Source organism: Echinops telfairi, unplaced genomic scaffold (assembly GCF_000313985.2).
Source record: "Echinops telfairi isolate 266 unplaced genomic scaffold, ASM31398v2 ScPeMD7_26;HRSCAF=91, whole genome shotgun sequence".
NCBI classification, from domain to species: Eukaryota; Metazoa; Chordata; class Mammalia; order Afrosoricida; family Tenrecidae; genus Echinops; species Echinops telfairi.
The window spans coordinates 243,667-258,538 of record NW_022103923.1 but is presented as its reverse complement, the minus strand read 5'-3'; the positions used below and the strand labels follow the sequence as shown (position 1 = coordinate 258,538).

Sequence of the window (14,872 nt, the reverse complement as noted above, 5' to 3'; positions counted from 1 at the left end):
ACAATTATTGTGATATCGTTGCTCACTTTTGTCTCAGTGTTATGCTAGCTTCATAGAAAGAGTTTGGGAGTTTGCCACCTTTTTCTATGCTGTGGAAGGGTTTGTGTAGGATTGCTGTCAGTTCTTACTTGAATGCTTGTTGGATTTTTCCTGTGAAGACTTTTGGCCCTGGGGATTTTTTTAGTTGGTATTTCCTTGATAACCACATCTGTTTCCGCTATTAACTATGGATCTGTTGAGGTGCTTGACGTCCATCTGGGATAGTCTAGAGAGGAAATGTTTTCCCAAGAATTTGTCCATATCTTCCAAGTCATTCACACAATGCACTGATAAGAAGCAAGGTAGGAAAATGCCCAACAAAAAAGGTATGAAATGATATCACAGAGTCCACTGATGGATATTATAGCTCTGAATATCAAATGTCTGAGCTTGCCCATTAAATGACAGAGACTAGCTGACTGGCTTAGAAAACACAACCCATCAAACTGTTGCCAACATGAGAAGCATATCAAGTTTTCAGAGAGAAATATACTGAGAATGAAAGGCTGGAGAAAAGTATACCAAATAAACAATAATTCTAAGAAAGCAGGGGTGAAACCCTAATCTCTGATAAAATTGATCTCAAGGTGAAAGCCATAACAAGAGATGAGGGACATAATGCTTTAAGGGATCAGTATACCAAGAACCAGTGAGCATAATAAACATATTCGTACCCAAGCAGACCTGCAAAATTCAACAATCAAACGTTCCAAAAGATGAAAAAATAAATCACAGGCTCAACAATGATAGTTGGTGACTTTAATACACTGCTCTCTGAAGCTGCAGAATTAAATTCTACAATCAGGCAACTTGACCTAATAGACATTTTCAGAGCTTTCCACCAAATTTTTTTTTTAATTTTTTTAAATTCTACATTCTTTTCAAGCCCACGTTGCACATACTCTAAGATAGACCACATGCTGGGACACAAGTCAAGTCTGTGTAAATTCAAGCACACAGAGGTCACTCAGACATCCCTCTCGACAATGTGTTTAGTTTATTCCATTTTTTTCGTTGAGGTTGTTAGGAGCGGTTGCTGTCTACATGTCATTTTTGGAGGAGGCTGGGGCCATTTCCTAAGGAATCTAAGAGCCCTTGACTCTCTCTTTTTGAGGTTGGTATGGATTCTTCTGTAAGCAGCCTTTAGCCAACTGTACTGATGGGGGTGGGGTGGGGGGATTTCGGGCTATTTTTCATATCACTAGTGTCTTACACTCCTAAGACAGCTGGCATTCCCTATTTGGAGGGCAAGTATGATGGGCCTCTCAGGGCACACGGGTAGTTTGGTTGCAGGCAGTGAATGAAACACTGTATATGGGGGTGCTGGACAACAGTGGGAGAGGCCCCACTGTCACAGGAAGGGGTGCCAAGTGAAGGTGGGGAAGCCCTGCTGCTACTTGTAGAGGTGTCAGGCTACCACAGTAAAGGTCTCTCTGCCACAGTTATAAATACTGGGCAAAGATTGGAAAGGCCCTGCTGACATGGAAGGGTATGCTAAGGGACAGTAGGAAAAGCCCCCCTGCTGCTAGTGGAGGTACCAGGCTTTCACAGGGAAAGCATTGCTGTTACAGGTGCAATTGTTAGGCAAATGTGAGGGGGGCAGGGGGGTCCTGTGGCTGTGGTGCCTGGTGAAAGTAGGAAAAGCCCCACTGCCACAGGGTGGGGTGCCCAGCATCAGTGGGAGAAACTGCCTCCCCTGCAAGTGGGCGCACTCTGTAGGGGCAGGAGAGAGAGTGCCAGGCCTTGGGTGGGGGTCTCATGTGATGGCAAGAAGACAGCAGCTGCTGCTACCCCAGGGGTGGGGGATGCCAGGCAATGGTGAGGAGAGCTGTCACAGCCACAGGTGATGAAATTTAATGCAGGCAGACTACAAACAGGTTCCAGCAATGGCCGCTAGGGCCATGGTTGCATGGTGTGAGGGACTCAAGCTTGGGATCAGGAAGAGCTTCCAGGTAGGGGGCAGGGAGCCTCAGGAGAAGGGAGCATCTAAACATGGAGAGTGCCATGGGCAGACATTTGCCAGGTAGGGCGTCTAGCCACAATTGCGAGGGACTCAGTAAGGCAGCTGGCTAGCTCTGGGCAGATCAATCAGGCTGAGTGGGACAAATTGGCAGGTGTTGGCTGTGGGAGTGTCTGATGTAGCATGGCAGGCAAGGGCCGAAGAATCCCTGGGACAAGGTCGCAGATCCCTGGGCTCCGGAGCAAGGCTAGATGTGAGGGAAGGTTGCATCCTGGACTGAGGAAGTGCTCCTGGTTGTTGTGGCAATCTTTTCACTTATCAGAATCTCTTCACTGGTCCTCATGGTCACTGAGTTCGCTGATCACCATGGAGCTCCCAATGTGGACTACTAACCTGGACACCATCTTGCCAGACCCACGGTTGAAACATTTCAATTGGTATTCCATTAACTCCTGGAGCCTTGTTTTTGGCTAATGCATTCAAAAAAGCAGCTTAGATTTCTTCCTTCCTTGGTTCTTGCTCTTGAAATGATCAAATGTCAACTAGTTCCTTGTAGGGCAGTGACTGTTTATTCTTTCTATCTTCTTTGGATGCTTCCTAATTCATTCAATATTTTCACTTAGAATATTTCAATATTGTAACTAGAGATTTGAATTTCTTCTTGAGTTCTTTCAGTTTAGTGTATAATGAATGTGCTCTCCCTTTTTGGTTTGCACATCTCCCTTTTTGGTTTGCACAGTAGTTTACTTTATTTTCTCAAGCTGCCTTTTGAAATGCTCTGTTCAAATCTTTGATTTCATCATTTCCTCCATTTTCTTTTGCTACTGTACAATTAATAAGTATCAGAGTCTTCTGACATCTTTATTTCCTATATTAAAGAAGTATATGATAATTCATTTACCTTTAACAATTTCATTGACATGTAACTAACATACCATATATTTCAATAATTCACACACATTCATAAGTGTTGTGCAATCATCACTAAAATCAATTACAGAATGTTTCTTCTTCCTTGTACTATTGTTAGTTCCTCATTTCCTCCCAGCTTCCCTGGTCATGTCCCTTTGAATCTATTGATCCAGTTGTTGGCTCTGTAATTTTGCCTAATCTGAAATTCATATACAGAAAATCATACAAAATTAACACAGAATACAAATTCCTGAACAACAGTGACACAATGAAACAAAGAATAACCTTAATTGATAACAAAGCAGAAAATATTACAAACAAGAATAAATTCACATTGGGTTAAGAGGGAGATCACTGACATTTTGACTGAAGTATAATTGTAGTAATTCACCATGTAATGTCCTCTGGTAACAATCCCTTTCCCATCTCTGGTCCATAGAGGGGATTCACCTGTGGCTTGTTCTTAATGGGAGACCCTGAAAATGGATTTTGAGCTTTCACTGTCTTCTGCAGCCTTCTACAAAAGGAGTGTTCAGAATTCAAGCTCTAATACCATTCCTTCCTCTGTGTATGGAGTTTATTGTTTACAATTTTTGTACCACACAAGCTGGTTGAACTTAGTTAATGCTTCATTTAGATGGCTGCCTGTTTTGACAAGTCTTTAAGAGCTCAGATACTATACTTTCTGATAACTAGGCACTATCTGTTCTCTTCACTACACTTTGCTACAGCACTCATGTCTTCAGTGATCACTTCATAGGGGAAAGATATTGAGCAGGGTCATTCCATGAGAATTAATTGCTCTTCGATTTTGACTATTATTAATAACCCTTAGCTTTCTCCACTTATGATGTTATTCCACACCTCAAGAAGGTTACTGTCAGTAATGTCTCATGCAAAAAATCTGCCCTTCAAATTTGGGTGGTATATACCTAAGGTAATATTTTGGCTTTTGTGGATCTGTTTTCATTTTCTTCATCTTCAACCTGAAATTATATATGAACACTTGATGAGCCTTGGCACAATTGACACCTGGTTTTGTTTTAAATGCTGGTATTGAGCTTCTCCATTGTCTCGTCCAACAGATTTAAGCAATTGGATTTCTTTGTATTCTACCACTTTTCTGTCTGTCATAATGTGGTGGCGTGTGTGTTGCTGTGATGTTGGAACTCATATTTCAAATACCAGTAGGGCCACCCAAAGTAAACAGGTTTCATCATTACTTCCAGACATAGAATAGACTATGTAGAAGGAATTGGTTATCCACTTCAGAGGAATTAGTCACTGAAAATCATTTGGACAATATCAAAACAAAGCTCCTTTAGTATGATAAATGACAAAAAGGCATTCTACTCTAAGCCAACCTCCTCTCCAAAAGTGCTCAGATTTTCCTTTTCTATGGTCCCACCTTTCTGTCTCATGGTCTCAGTGCTGCTTCTTTGCAGCCACCAATGTCTTTCTGAACAGGAATCTTGAGGTCTAAAAGACATATTCTGCTCTGGACACATCTTTCTTGATCATTGTGAGGTTCTATGTTTCTGATTCTGAAATGGCTTACTTTATATCCAATGGAATGACAAAACTGACCAATCCCTTCATATTAGTCCCATACACCTTATGTACATGCTCCCATACTTGTCATTTGGTGGGATTTACAAAGACCATAGAAGGAAGTGTCATACTAAGTAATTCAACTATGCCACATGGGTTCTATGCTAACCTTATAAATGTTGCTATATTTGGACCCTTTCGGTGCTCAATGCACTGCCTCTTGATCCATGTACAGGTTCACATAAACATGATTATGTTATTCACCTATTGTGAATAAGCAAGGTGTGATATATTCACACAATGAACTATTGTTGAGCAATTGAAAGAAATGAAATGTTGATATATGCTGCTGCATGGATCAGCTTTTAAAACATTACTCAAATGAAAGAAGTCAGGCACAAAATTCCACATATTGCATCACCTCAATTATAATGAAATATTCAAAACAGGCAAATCCTGTTTGTTTGTGATGTTCGCCCTCCTGTACAACGGGCACACCCATGCATACATACTCAAACCCATGTGTATTCACATTCATACATGGACTCACAGACCCTTGCACACACACTCGTGCTTGGGTATGCACCTGGTCCCACATGCACACACATGTGCCCCCACCCTGGCAGGCACCCCCAGAGCAGGAGTAAAGTGTGGGGCGGCAGTACTGCTCTGCAGTTGGCTAGGGCCAGAGCCTCCCTGCCTCAAGAGCCCAAACCATGGGCTGAACCAGCAGGTGAAGTGAGTCAGTGTGGCCCTATGGGGGTGCACAAGCAGATGCGTGCGGGGCACATGTGGACCCTGACACATGGGTACAGGCGTTAGAGACACATCATCCCCCAATGGCAGCAATCACCTCTCAGTTATCCCAAGATCTTTGGAGATGCAAAAAAAAACAAACTATTGTTGACCAAAGGAAGATAAATTACAGAAAAATAAGATGGTGGAACCAAGGGCATTTAAAGCTGCCTCAGGTTCTGAAGTGCTGGTAGATGAGTTGACCTACTGAAGGAAATGCTTCAGATTGTCTCAGACCCTGCAAAACACATTAAGGAAGCATTATGTGTTGTGAGTGAGGATTAGTCATTGTTTGAGTGTGCAAATGGTTATTGGGCTTCCACTATCATCCATTATGTTCTGCAAACTGTATGTTTAGAATTTGGTTCTGGTACAGTTCCCTCCTTGAATCTCTTGTGTGCTTCTCCTGTGTGGACTTAGCTGACTCCTCATTTTTATTTCTGCTTGTTTTGAGACTAGTCTTTATGACCTCAGACACTATTTTTTTAGTAGATGATTATGGCAATACTTTCAGTAACACTCATTTACAACGGCAAAACCATGCCTGTTAGACAAACACATGTCACAAAAAAGCACAGAACACATGAAAACAGCAAGTATATATTGGCGCTGGGTCGCCTTTTGTTGGACACCCTGAAATCAATAGGTCCGAACCAAACCAAAGTCCAGTGACCACCAATTCCTTAGCCTGGGGATTGTGATCATCTGCTTCTTCTCTCACTTGGGCATTTCAGTTTTCAGTTTAAAGGAATATTTCAGTTCCTTAGATCTACTACAAGTGAGTTTAAGGTAAAGTTTGCTTAGTGGAATTTCCATTTTGAGTCCTTTTGGTGTGATCTATGAAGGTTATTGTGCACCTCAAAAAGACAAAATCTAATATACCAGTTGCCTATAACACATTGCTTGTGCCATTGGGGTTGGGTAGAGACCAGATTAAAAAATGCCTAGTTAGAACATGGCATTCCCAAAGGGCCACACCAGAAGAACCCAACTTGGAAGCCCTACTGAATGAACTCGGCCCTGATGGGAGAGGAAGCAAAGGATAGCCACCCTGAGAATGTAGAAATGGCAGTCATTGGACCTGGGGTGAGACCTCTTAGTGCGAGTGCAATTAAAGAGTACTCAGAACCACCATTTACTTAGTATCTCAATGCTGCCCTTGTAAGAAATGTTACAGTAAAATTTCCACTAGCACTAACCTCTATGCTCAATGTAAACAGAGCTCAATCAACATTACTTAAAAATCATATGTCATTGGATACATTATTGATATTATCAATGCCTTATACTCCAAGGAGATGACTGACAATATTTATCTTTTTTGTTGTTGTTGTTGCTGGTGGTGGTTTTTGTTTTGGGCACAATATGACTATCAAAATAAACCAGAGTTATTCATAACCTGTGGGAAACCAACAAATGGCATTTCCACAGATTCTCCCCTTAGAGCTGTGCTGCCTTAAAGTGAGCACATGGTTGATTCTGTCTTCCTGTAGAGGCAGGCATTGCCTTGTTTTATCCTCCCACCGAGGTACCCATCCCCACTCATGCCTTACCCCAATGCAGGTATTAGGTTTCCTCACCTGTGAGCTCAAGGATTTTACTGTGATTACCACCCACCTTGTGATGTATGTAACTCCTGAATATGCATGACTAATGGCTACCTATTAAAGCTCCCAAACAATAAAGATGTTCCTGGAGTCCCCAGGTCCCGTCTCCAGCCCAGTCCCCCTCTCCGGCCCTGTCCCCTCTCCTCTGGTCCCCTCTCCTCTGGTCCTCCTTCCCTCTCCCTCCTTCCCTCCTTCCCTGATTCCTCTCTCTCCTGCCCTTCCTACTTTCCGCATCCTCACATTGACCACCAAGCAGAGCTGAGGTGAGCATGCTACCATGAAATGTTTCTGACTCCTTTATTTTACTCTTTCTCCTATCTCTTTTATTCTCTATGACTTTATGCTAATCTTTATATGTTATAGCTGTACAATTTCACTTACCAGACCCGTGATTATTTGTTAGGGGCTGGCTACTCTGACAATAACCCATGGGCAAGCAGATGGATTATGAGCAGCCATTTAATGCTAGCCACAATCCAAATACAGTTAGGTCTTACAATAGGGTCCTGCTTGATACGCACATTCATGAAGAGATCACTAAAGATAAAGGTGCTACACCAAAGTGTGGTGAAGAAAGCAGATGGTGCCCCGCTATCAATTGGAATAGTGTCTGGTGTCTTAAAGAGTTATATTCAAACAAGCAGCCATCTAAGTGAGGCGTCAACTAAGTTTACATCAATGAAGCACACCAACATGTGTGATCCAAAAGTGATGCTAACAAAATTCGAATATGATGAAGGGAAACGTTTCAGCTTAAATTGTGAACACCCAATTTGTAGAAGGCTATGGAGAACAGTGGGAACCCAAAATCCATCTGCAGAGTAACTAGTCAGATTAAGCCTCTGGCAGATCCTCTCTGGTCACAGGCAAGGGATACCAACAGTTTTAGTATGAGACAGAGAGTATAGTAAGCATGATTATGGTGGATCAAAACATGATATAATATGATACTTGGCCAGTTGACCTCCCTCTTGACTAAACATGTATTTTCTCTAGACTTAAATATTTCTCGCTTGCTCCACGATAGAAAATTCTTCTCTAGCTTTTAAAATATTGTTGATAGCCTTTTCTTCATTACTCTTTATTTTTGTCTTTATATTATTACTATTTTCTTTTTATATTTCATTTTGGTTTTGTTATATATTGTTTCTGTTAGGTTACCTAGTTTATAAATCATAGAAAGAGTGGATGCATAGAGACAATAATGATGCAATGGTTTATCGGGATGTGGGTAGAAAAAGTGAGGGGAATTGTGGAGCAAGTAATGAATGTAGGAAGGGGAAGGGGGCACTAGAACTTATGGTGATGATGTATATGCACTTTGTTAAAAAGCAACTTAACTAAGGAAGTGTCTGATATGTGAATTTTATATCAAGACTACGACTAAAAAAAGAAAAAGAAACCAAAGTTGAACTGTGTTAACATGGGATTAGGAGGAAGAATTTTTCTTAGTGGGCATAGAGTTTATGTTAATGGTGGTGGAATAATTTGGAAAAGGATATCAATAATGGCTGCAAACATGAAGAGTATAAACAATGGCACTGAATTATTGTCTAAAAATTTCTGTAGAAATTGTTTAATGAGATAACTTTTGTGTATATTTCTGACACAATAAAAAATAATTATACTCCAATTCTACCTTACATATCTGGCTGAACCGGAGAATATACACTGGCACAGATAGGAACTGGAATACAGGGAATCCAGGACTTATGAACTCCTTAGGACCAGTGGTGAGAGTGGCGATATCAGGAGGGTGGAGGAAAGGTGAGGAAGAAAGGGGGAACAGATTACAAGGTCTACATGTAACCTCCTCCCTGGGGGACGGACAGCGGAGAAGTGGGTGAGGGAGACATCGGATGGTGTAAGATATGATAAAATAGTAATAATTTGTAAATTATCAAGGGTTCAGTAGGGAGGGGGGGAGGGAGCGGAAAAAATGAGGAGCTGATACCAAGGGCTCAAGTAGAAAGCAGGTGTTTTGAGAATGATGATGGCAACATATGTACAAATGTGCTGAACACAATTAATGTATGTATGGATTGTGAAAAGAGTTGTATGAGCCCCTAATAAAATGATTTTTAAAAAGTAATTCTATAAATAACAATCAGTACAAGAAGAAACGCTTTAAAATTGAATATGGTAATAATTATATAACTCTTTTTCATACAATTGAACTATTGAATTGTATAATATGTGGATGAAGTCCCAATAAAACCATGAAGAAGCAAAACAAAAGTGTCCACTTAGGCACATAATACTGGGTGCATTTTCCCCCTTGGTGACTATATAAGTATAATGGGGGGCTATGTCTGCACTGTCTCAGGTGCAGACATAGCCCCCCATCCTCTTGACCCCAGATCACAGTTAGGTTCACTCATTAGTCTTGTAGGACTGTCTACTGATTTGGGATAAACATACAGCATTGCTATAAGGCAGGAATTGATTGATGGGACTGATACATTGTTTATAATAACTAGGCAGGCAGTGTCAAACCATCTCCTTGACCTTGGCTGCAACAATGGACTCAAGCGTATGAACAATCATGAGTATGGCACAGGGCTGGGCAGTGTTTTCTTCTGTTTTGCATAATGTCTTTATGGGTTGGAGACCACTGTATGGCACTTAACAAGAACCACAAGAGCAGGCACACTACCTTGTTGCTTGGAGGTCCAGATTAGAAGATAACATGACCTAAGAACAGAAGCCTGCCTGTGTCCTGGTTTTTATGTTTATAAGAGTGAAATCATGCAATATTTGTCCTTTTGTGATTGATTAACTTCACTCGGCATTTTAGTTTCCAGGTCTATCCATGTAATGAGATGTTCTATGGATTCATGACTATTTCTAAGGGATTTAGAGTATCCCATTTTGTTTATGTACCAGAGTTCTTTATTCATTCTTCAACCGATGGGCATTTGGGCTGCTTACAGCTTCTGACTATTGTGAACTGTGCTGCAGTAAACATGGGAGAGCATATGTCTGTATACCTTTTGTTTGGTAACAGTTAAATTATATTCCCTATTATACATATGCCATAATTTAGTAATAGTTCTGCTGCATTTTACTATCAATGCCCATTGGAATAAAATATTTTTATGTGCCTATCTGTGAAAATTCTTGAGTAGCTCTGTAGAAAGATTAATAGAAATAGGGTTAGATTTGTTGTGTCTCATTGTTTTTTAAACCAAATTACAAGTGAATTCTCTGTGTCAGGAAATCTGAAATGATAAATTTGTAACAAATCTCAAGAATGTTTCAAAATCATTTTGTCACAAGCATAGCAGCCTAATGTCCGCAGTGTTTATAATACATCAATCCATCTCCCTCCTGTGGTTTTCTATCCTGCTCTTCTCACTTGTAGAAGGCAGTCATAACCCCTGCATGTTTGAGTACTTTCATTGGTTGTCTGACCTTTATCTTTGGCATCCTGATATTCCTTTCGAGCCTCTTTCCATTTTTATACAGGTATCATGCTACCAAAATCTTCAGACAGTTAAGATGAGGGGTTAATTGCCCTGCACATACAATAATAGGACAGTCAGCTCTTTTGATCACCCTTTTGGAAATGCCAAGCAGTGATTTACAACCTCTGGCCTCTGTAGGCACTTTGTAAATAAACTGCCCAGAAACAGTCCAAAGCAGGATTCTTGAGGGTAGACGTGTCTTGCAGGCTGTGTGCACTCAGGACAAGGCATGTGCCATACAAGAAAAGGAAAAAGAAAACAGTACCAGAGCCCAAACTTCAAACATGTACCCTCACATCCTTCAGGATGAATTTAGGCAAGATAATATGTTGTATTTATAAAACGTCAGTTTTATTTTCAATTGTATAACTATGTTGAAAATTTACTTGTATAAACATATAGATAGACATATGTGTGATACATACCAAATATAACACATGCAAATGTTCTTTCTCTATGGAGCAGTTCTCAAGATAATCTATTTTAGAACAGGAATCAGCAAACTTTTTTCTTTAAATGGTCATATAGTAAATATTTTCTGGTTTGTGGGCTACACAGTGTATTGCAGTTACTTCGCTCTGCCTTTGCAATTCCAAATCAGCGATACCCAAACAAACCCACTGCCACTGACTCTAGTGACCCTAGATAGGGTTTTAGATTGTAAATCTTTACAACAGTAGAAAGCCTCGTTGTTTCCCCTCAGAGCCTCTGATGGTTTTGAATTGACAACCTTGTATTTAGTAGCCCCAAATTTTTCTGACAGTCCCGAGAGTTTTCCTTAAAACACCCATAAGCAATAGGTAAACAAATAGGGATAGTTGGATTCCAAGAAAACTGTATTTATGAACACCGAATATTGAATTTCATGTGTCAAGAAAGACTACTGTTACTTTGATTTTTCAACTATGTCAAAATCATTTTTAGCTCCTTCACTGTATAAAAAAAGTTGCTATTGGTTGAGTTTGGCAAGCTCACCTAGTTTCTTGATCTTTGTTTAGCGGTCTTAACGCATGGGATCAAATAAAATTTTATGCCATCTAAAAATTTGAAGAACATCTCCAAATACATAATGCAGTCCATTCATCCTACCGGATATGGCGAGTTTGAAGGACCAAATTAATAACTAGGTGGCCCTCTACCCTTTGTTTTCTTTATATTTTTTACAGCATCTCCCCTCCTCTGCTACGCTTTGAGCACTAGATGGCAGCAACTATTGACAATAGGCTTTACTTTTTTTTTTCTGCGTTAAAGTTAACATTCCTATCTCTGGTCTTATTACTAGAAGGCAAAACAATAAGTCAGCTTAGAAAGTGGAAGTTACACATATATTCTATCACTAGGAGCATTCTCATATAATAATTATTGAAAATTTGGGGCAACAGATGCTATATTCTTAAGAGCTGCAGGAAATTAACCTGACACATTAAAGTGACCCTACAATATGTAAGTCTGAATAATATCTTGTAAAATCTGTAGGCATGAAATCATTTAGTAATTCAGAAAGAAATTTGAATTCACTGCTTTTATTTTAATAGGGAAATAAACCCCTTATTTCTGAACTGCAAAGAAAAGACACATTAATACCCTCTCATTTAAGTAAAATCATTTCCTAAAGTTGTGGGTTCAAATTGCTTTCAAAATTAGCTCTGCTGCATTGCAGGTTTCTAAATCCATTACTGTAGAGCAGGATTTCATTTCTTGTAATGACTTGTTTGCTTTGAGAATTCAAAGCTTTAAGTACACAAACTCTGAGTAGACTTGCTTTTCCTAAATTTAAATATATGCATTGTCAGTAACTTGCTACACAGGTAAACTTTCAAACTTTGAAAAATACAGGAAAACACTTAGAATCATTGGCATATTTAATTTGCATAATTAAATAATTTTAAAATGTTGGCTTTATTTATGGTTGGCTCATTTTACCTCTTTCCCACTTTCTTAATTTAAATCTCTCTTAAGCTGCAGAGTAGATGAGGGAATCCATTTCTGTCATTTTAATTTTAGAGCCAAACCCATACTGCAGTTACTTGTCCACATGCTGTTTCCCAAATGTCATGAGATTCAAAGCTTGTTTGTTTTTACTCAATTTTAAGTGTTTCTGTGTATGAAAATTGGATTGGATTATGTGTGAACATATTGAGTGCATCTCCAAGAGAAACAATACTAAAAATAGAACACCAATCAACAAATTTAAAACGTAATTGAATTTTTTGCAATGTAATACAGTCTTTTGGGGAGTTGTTACAATGAACATAAGTCTTCAAGCCATGGGGCAAAGGAGGCATGGTTTACAGGGAAGATGAGGCACCCTTGGACCTATCACTTCCCCAAGGTCCCATCTCCATTGAATATCTAAATGGACCTGTTTGCCCAGAAGGATCAGTTCACCCAAATGTACTGAATTAGAACACTCTCATTGATTAATCCCAAAGTGATGTTTTTTACTGCATGTGGTGGTGGTGGGGTATTGCATTTTGGGTTTCTGCAAACCAAGTCTTAAATAAACCAAATACAAATCATTTCACATTTCCAGCATTTGATTAACAGTGAGCCACCTCTTTTACCCCCTCTATCATAATTATATATGGGAGAAGATAATCTTATCTTTCTCTTGAGGCTCTCTTGAGGCTGGTGTCTTTTAACTGCTATCCTTGAGGTTAGCCACACAGAGAATAAACCACTACACCACCATGGCAGGTTATACAATTATTTGCATTTTTTCAACAGTTTTATTGGCAAACATTTACATAACATATAATTCAATAGTTCTATCATTCATGCATATGAAGGAGAATTGTATAATCACTCCCACATCAATTTGAGAGCATTACCCCATCCCATGGTTAATTCACATTTAAGATGACTTATGGGATCACAATCTATTCTATTGCTCCCTCCCACTTCTGATGTTCATTTTTTACTCCTGAAATCCCCTTACATTCCCTATCATGTACCCCACACACCTAATTCCCTATAAGCCTTTGTATGGGTAATTCTCATTATGCATCCCCGCCTCCTGTGTTTCAAAGCTGGGAGACCCAACAGAAAACAATAAAACAAAATAGCACAACGGTGGTAAGGATAAAAATATTACAGTATAGAGAAAAAAATACAAATAATGCACAAGAAGGAGAAGACCCCCAGCAACATTCAAAAACCCAGGGAAGAAATTTCTGTGACGGAACCAGTAAGAGATACTTCCACCCAGAACAAATTCAGGTCACATTTATACAGTGGTCAACTGGCCAGGTATCAAGGTCCATCCAGCATAATCAAGGTTGCAATGGTCTCTGCCTGATAGTAAGGTTGTTCGAGTCTCTTCCCAGTGGCTAGACTGTATCTGCCAGTGGCTCAGTCTGACAAGTTACTCCAAAGCTGGGTTTGGGGCTCTCACCATACCCCCTAGTCCTCCACAAATTGGGAGTTCATAATTTTTTTCCTCTGGTGCTGTTCATTATTTACTCCTCACCGTATTCCAACTGGCTGGAGGTGTTTATCTGTAGGAGAGACCTGGGCTTTAGATAGGGATTATAACCCTGGTTCACCTTGGCATCCAGGAACCTGGGCCTCCACATGTCTGCGTGGGCGTCCTTGGAAAACCCCTTAGGTCTAGACAGCCCTGGCCACTTCCCAACACTGGCAAGCCACCAATCAGCGTGTGGTGGGTGGAGGGGAAAAGAAAAAAAAGCCTGAGAGTGCCACACCAGCAATGAATGCAAAGCACTGGTGAGCTCTGTGAGAAGGGACCTTGCAGAAACAAGCTCAGCCGCACACTTTGGGGGAAGAATCCCAAAAAGAGGGCCCTAGCGTGCTGCAAGATGCAGTCCTCCAACATGGCTACCTTATCTGGAAATCTGGTGATCCCACAGCATGCTTTTCATATGGGTGCCACTACATGGGCACCATCTTCCCCTGCATTTTTTAATGAAGGGAAAATCCACATTTCAGAATTTAGGAATATCTCACTTTTGAAATTTTCAGACAAGGAAACAATTTCCTTACTACAAACTTCTTAGAGTGGTTAACCAAAGAACATGAAATCAATTGTGACATTAATAAAACATATGTCTTTATGATTAGTTCCCCTTTTCTCCCCCAACCTTTCCCTTGCCCTCCTGGTATGGCTACTCTCACTACTGGTTCTGAGGGGTTTATCAGTCCTGGATTTCCTGTGTTGCCAGCTCTTATCTGTACCAGTGTACAGGCTCTAGTCTACCCAGATTTGTATGGTAGAATTGGGGTAATGGTAAGGGGTGGTGGTGGTGGGGAACATTAAAGAACTAAAGGAAAGTTGTATGTTACATCGCTGCTACACTGAACCCTGACTGGCTCATCTCCTCCCTGCGACCCTTCTGTAAGGGATGTTCAGTTGCCTACAGGTGGGCTTTGGGTCTCCACTCCGTGCTACCCCTCATTCACAATGATATGAGTTTTTGTTCTGGGCATTTGATGCCTGATACCTGATTCTATCGACACTTCATTATTACACAGGCTGGTGTGCTTCTTCCATGTGAGCTTTGTTGCTTCTCAGCTAGATGGCC

The 14,872-nt window shown here is 40.4% G+C and overlaps 1 pseudogene; it reads left to right on the top strand.

Annotated features, from left to right (window-relative positions):
* The first annotated feature begins 1,925 nt into the window (after positions 1-1,925).
* Positions 1,926-14,872, top strand: part of LOC115869448 — a 31,329-nt pseudogene continuing 18,382 nt past the window's right edge.